Consider the following 6355-nt stretch of genomic DNA (forward strand, 5'->3'; position numbering starts at 1 on the left):
CCACTACATAAGCTTTAATTTAAGAATTATATTTTAAAAACTATTCGGTTCTTGGCCAATCCCCCAGCGTGGGTGTGTGCCAGAGTTTCAAGGATATACTCATGGTTCCGGCGACACCGCACAAACTACGGCGAGCTGCAACAGCTGGGCTGTTCAAAATGGCTACCGTATACAGGTCAGGCGAGACCCTCTTTCGTGCCTACGGTCGTTCACGTTGTTGCAGCCCGTGCTTAAGAAGTGAATGTGGGGTTGCGAGCATCGGTGCATCGCAGACTTTTTTTTTTTTCAACAATACCTGCGTTCTGATTTGAACCGGGTGTCGTGACCTTGATCAATCCCCTCGGCACTCCGGAAGGCGCGGTCGCCATCGCGCAGTCGGTGGGAAGGCGGGCAAAGCGTCTCGACGTCGGCACCGACTCACTCTTCAGCGCACTCTCTCCATTGATCGGTCTTGATATATAGTCCTGGTCGGCGTCTGTATTTTAACAGCGGGCATGTTTAAGCTCGGCAAAGCTCAGGGTAGCGTCACGCACAAAAGTGAGCGGGTATGTGCCAAGAAGCTCCTAGCGTAGCATAGCTAGCAGAAGGGCATAGTATAGCATAGTATAGCAAAAGGGTGGAAAATGGAAGGGAGAATGAGAAGGAGTGATGTCAGGGTGAGGAGGAAGGAAGGAGGGTAAAGCATTGCATAGCCTTGTAAATATGGTTTAGCAAGGGTATGGCCAAGGGAAGAGAGTGTGAGAAGGACTCAAGATGGGGTACAGAGGAGAAAAAGGAAGAGGAAAATGAGGAGGCGAGGGGTTAAACCATGGTATAACCAGTGTTGTATGCGTTACCGAAAAAAAAAGTAACTAAATACGTTACTCGTTACCAGGGGCGTAGCCAAGGGAGGGGTTGGGGGGTTCAACCCCCGCCCCCCCCCCCCGAAATTTTTCTGTTTTGCTTGCGTATATATACACGCACACATACAAACGCACGCACGAACATATATAAAGTATGGTTGAACCCCCCCCCCCCCCCCCGAAAAAAATTTCTGGCTACGCCCCTGCTCGTTACGCTAACAAAAAAGGAACGCGTTACCGCCCTGCGTTAGTCAGAAAAAAGAAAAAGTTAACGCGCTACCGTTACCGAAAAAAAGTAACGGACGTTACTTCTGCCATTACTCCGTAATCAGAAATTTTAGTCACTGCATCTTCACTGCAGGAACCCAAAATAAGAATTTTATAAAGCCAAAGGTACTGTTTTTAACGAGAGAAATTTGCATAAATGTGCCGCACCTGGGCAATATGATATATAATGGCCTTTAGAGTTGCCTGTATACAGTCACACTTGATCGCTCCTAACTCTGTGGCACATGGTAAGGCCACACTTCCCAATGTGACATTAAAAATAAGACGGTCGATGTCACCATCAACGCTCTCCGCAAAGAAAACATCAATGAACAAACTTGCAGTAATTATAACGGCGTGCCTCTATTAACAAATTTAATGCGCTTATTTGCAGCAATACGAAAGGCTTAAATGGCATAAATTTGGAAACAAGTATTTTCGCGTAATTTTTTTTCCATTCAACGTGCATAATTAAAGCAAAAATTGCGAGTGTGTATATGAACCTGTACAGGGTCGGCCTCGCTCGCACATGAATTCAATAGCAAGAAAGGTAATCGCAGTTGCAGATAGCAAGACGCGAAACTAATTTTGGAAACGAAGTTTATAAGCAGTGGCAAAGTGTTGCACGAACAACTTCCCAATGTAACTGCAACTTTCTGAAAGTAAGCAGCAGTTGCATCTCAAAGCAGTCATCGGATAGCTTGCCTCGCTTCTAGGTGAGTACGCCCGCACAACGCTAAACAGACGGTCGACGGACACGCTTTGTGGTACTCCTGTATCCACTTTCAGAAAGAGCTGGTGAGCACGCGGAAAGTTTTCCTTGAGCCCACTCAGCGCGATGACATGAGGCACCAAAGGTACCGAGACAGTCGCTCGTCTTCAGTCGGCAATGATGTTGAGAATGCATTTCCGAAGAAGTCAGCCATGCTTGTGCTGCAGCTCAGGCAGGCCGCTGTACCCCGAGTCTTGATGGATCGCAAGCCAAGCAAATCTAGACAGCTCGCTTTTTTACAGTTACGAGGACCGCATTTCGCTACCGATTCATCGACAATCAACGACAACTTGAACTTTGACAGCAAGGTACCCGAAACTAGCAGATCCATTTAAGAAATTTCGGCAATTTGCTCCCCATTGCAATTTTCCCCGCGCAACAAAGGATGCCGCGCGTGGCCGTTTTGTCTTAACGTCTGGCGGGCCGACAGCAGTCCGTCGCTGCGACGATATGACGTCGGGGAAAGCTCTGGGAAAGTAGCTTCAACGAGAACGAAGGAACTTTGTGTAAAATTATTTGGATCATCGGAATAAATAGTAACGAGTAACGTCACACCTCACGTTACCGAAAAATGGTAACGTAAGTACGTTACCCATTGCAGGTCCGAAATAGTAACGAGTACGTTACTAAGTTACTGAAAAAAGTAACGTGTTACCGCCAGCACTGAGTATAACCATGTACTGTACAGTAGAGCATAGCAAAGGGTGGGAAAACAATTGGGGGACCCTTTAGCTTCGCCTTTAAGAGTTGAACGCGATAACGAAATCCGGCCATTAATGTGTGTCGTTACACACACACGCACACAGACACACATGTAGGCGCGAGGTTTTCGATCTAAAGCACTTCCCTGTGCTAGAGTCGAGACATGTTTCCCACAATGCCCCACAGATTGCAGCACATTATCTAATGTTTGCTTGATATGTTTTCCGCTAGATGGATAGTTGTCCATTTTTGGAGCTGTTTGCAAGTTTGGGTGTATTTAGCGGCAATGGGGCACTGTCCAGGCTTTTTTCAATGCATGGCGTCGCGCGAAAATCGTAGTTTGATGGCCTCGCCAATGCGCCTACAAATCGCCGAATGGGCTCATTTTCGTCGCAACACCTGCCGAAAAAAATGCGTCAAGGAGACTCCTTCCACCACATGGCATCTATGTAGTGTTCTTTCCCGCAGCAGTTGCAAGTAACATCGTGGCTTTGTGGTAGGCCACCTGCTTGCCACGCAGACGGCCCGGGTTCAATCCTCAATGGGACCGGAGATGTTTGTTTTATTTGCATCTTTCTCGATTTTTCACTCACAAGCGACGCCGTAGACGCCGTCACCGACGCCGACGTCGGAATTTCTGCGAAACGAGCTCTCTAACGCTATTGCGTTAATATGTGCCAAGCAGCTCCTAGCACAGCATAGCCATGCATTGAATAGTACACCAAGGGGGTGGGAAAAGGAAGTGAGGATGGGTGATGTGAGGGTGAGAAGGAGGAGGGTATAGCATAGCCTTGCATAGTATGTATACCAAGGGGTGGGAAAGTGAGGTTGGAGTGATGCGAGGGTGAGAATGGGAAGGCCACCAGCTTCGTTATTCCTTGGCAATGAAGGGGGCGGAGCTTCTGCACACGTACGCCTACGCGAAGTAGTACGGTATGGCGCGCATTTCGCAGTGCTATGGAAAGTGATGGCTGCGCGTAATCAGCGTTTCATATCGACGCAGACGCCGCTTAGCGTTCGAGGTAAAAGGCGCGACTTTCTCACGCTCGCGATATAAAGTAAAACAAATACAAATATCTCACAGTTGCGAATAAGTAGAAAACAAAGGAGTATTTTTTTATACCTCACGCAGAAAATACGGACCCGGTTGTGGGCCTACATTCACTAGCGGTCGGATACGCGCGATTTGGCTCTGTAGCCCTCCCTTCATTGCCAATACAAGTTGTCCGCGAGTATAGTGCGTAGCAGGGGCGTAGGCAGAAATTTTTTTCGGGGAGGGGGGGGGGGTACCGTCTTGATCTGAAGTGGGGACTGGGCAGACAGATGTGGTCGAGTGTCATTTTGTGCTCTGTATACCTTAGCAAAAAAAAAATTCGGGGGGGGGGGGGAGGGTCCCGGGCCCGGCGTGCCACCCCCTGGCTACGCCACTGGTGCGCAGCTTCCCCATTTTTTTTTTCTGCATATCAAGGGCCAGCGCCCATGACCCGTCGTTGAAGCTCCGAGTGTCGTTTTCCTCCATGGCACATTCCATGGTTGGGCCAAGCGAAGCACGTCGGCGTCCCGTGCTGCCGAGTCGCGTTCGGCGCCCTGCATGCCTAGAGGTACCGTTTGACCCGTCGACACTGCGTCGGCCGGGTAAAAAGAGCCGCTTACCATAAACGTACCACCTGTTGAGGTCTGTCTGCTTCCTGTAAGGCTACCGAGTGGGTAGACCAAAACTTCACGGCACAGAAAAGTGTTCTTTGATCGGGTTTACGGTGAAAAAGGTGCGGAGATCACGTGACACGTACGCACCCCTCGAGCGCTCGATCGGCGTTCTTTTGGAATGAAACTACGATAGCAACATTTCGTGTTAACAAGTGCCTCTCGTTCACTGATTACTTCGCACAAATAAACGAAATATCGTAACCATAGAAAATAAAAGACTAACAAACCGAAAAGGAAAGATTGAACAAGTTATGCGACTAGGGCGAGCAGGGTCCAAGCAGTCGGAATAAAGAGCCGATCTACAGCCATTCCTTATATGTCACACTGCAGATGCGGCCTCATGGGCGCGTTGTCTCTGCAGCCGTAGGCCTCGAAGAATAGGGGCATGTTGAGCAGAGCGAGGTGGCACATGTGTTCGCCCGTGAGGACGCCGCCCTTCTTGCCGCAATGGCGAAGGCAGTGGCGGTAGAAGAACAGCTGCAGCGCCGTGCGGTTCTCCCCGCTGAGCTGCAGGTCCCTCCAGAGGGCCATGTTTGACGTCTTGAGCATCGCGAACGAGAGCGACAGGCCCATGGCGTTGCGCGCCAGTCTCTTGGCGTCCACCTTGATGTCCTCGTCGATCTTCAACTGCTTCTTGTAACAGGCGGCCCGTTCCTCCATCTCGGAGGCGTTGTGAAGCGAGTTATCCATGATGAACGACAGCACCGCTTCGACCGTCGACGTCGCCGCTAGCCCGTAGTTGAGAAACGGCTTGAATCGACCGCCGTCGCATTCGACGATCAATGCGGTGCGGTTGAGCCCCATCGAGAGCTTGGACTCGGTCCTGTTGAGGCAGTAGAAAGGCGGCTGCAAGTTCTGCGTCGCAATCAGCATGCTGGAGAGTCGCGAGTCGTAGTCGAAAGTGCCCCCAAACTGGTCCTCGACATGGACGCGGTCCTCGCCGCTGTACTCTCCTTCGGCCACTCGCTTCAGCATCGACGTCATGGTGGCCTTCAGACCCTCGAGGATGTTGCGCGCGTGCGACGGGTACAGCCTGGTAACCGCGACCTGTTCCTGCATGAACGTCCGGGGTTCCAAGATCTCGAGGTCAACGTCGATCGCCTGCCCTTTGCCATCCAAATGGGCCGCTGCCATCACCTGCACAGTTTAGAGCAAACTTTTGATCCCCACTATGCCATTGCAGTAATTCCGAATGTTTTCCGTATGTTCAAACGCACAATAATCCTCCCTTCAAATGTATTTTCGGCCACACCAGCGCATAATTAAAAAAAAAGAACCACACCGACTAAGCATAACAAATTAACAACACAATGGTTTAGACGTTTCGCCACCTATGCAGGTGGCAACCCCAGTGTATACATTGACATTAATGAGGAGAGCTCGACCAGTTCACTAATCGCTTACGTCCTTGTAAACGTCAGGGCACTGTTGGTGTTGAAAAACGCATTCACTCAAACTGCGAAGTGGTCTTTGTGATAACGTTGCCGACATTCGCGACCCTGTAAAGTTTTGTCGTGAAGTAACCGCCATTGTTTCATGACTTTCATTTTCTATTAAACATGTACGCGCTTATCGCTGACATAAACTGATGGCGTTATGAGATGTACCTAACAGGTGAGCGTGTCTATTCATTAGTTGTATGCCGCGGTTGTTTCTCGCTGTTATATAGCGACATCTTGCTTTATATATGTACCATGTCATACTGCTCATATTCACGCTATCTCTTTATACTGTAATTCTTTTATACGTGAACGCCTATATATACATGGTATAACACTGCCCGCCCTCACACAATACCCTTGCTGGAGCCTGTGGGGCTCTGAGAATACATTTTGTGAATAAATGAATAATTCTACGAGAAATACGGATGACATGTGTGTTTCCGCATATTGCAGCAAGAACCGCAAAGGAAAACACGTAGGTTTGTTGAAATGGCATGCGTAAGGTTTCAGTAGGAATGCAGCTTTCTACCCTATGAGAAGTGCGCGTAAAGGAACTCCTTAAACAAGAGCAGCTTGGGCTGGTGGGTAGATAACGATTGAGCAGTAGTTTAAACCATCTTGTG

This window comes from Rhipicephalus sanguineus, chromosome 6 (genome assembly GCF_013339695.2).
Source record: "Rhipicephalus sanguineus isolate Rsan-2018 chromosome 6, BIME_Rsan_1.4, whole genome shotgun sequence".
Lineage (NCBI taxonomy): Eukaryota > Metazoa > Arthropoda > Arachnida > Ixodida > Ixodidae > Rhipicephalus > Rhipicephalus sanguineus.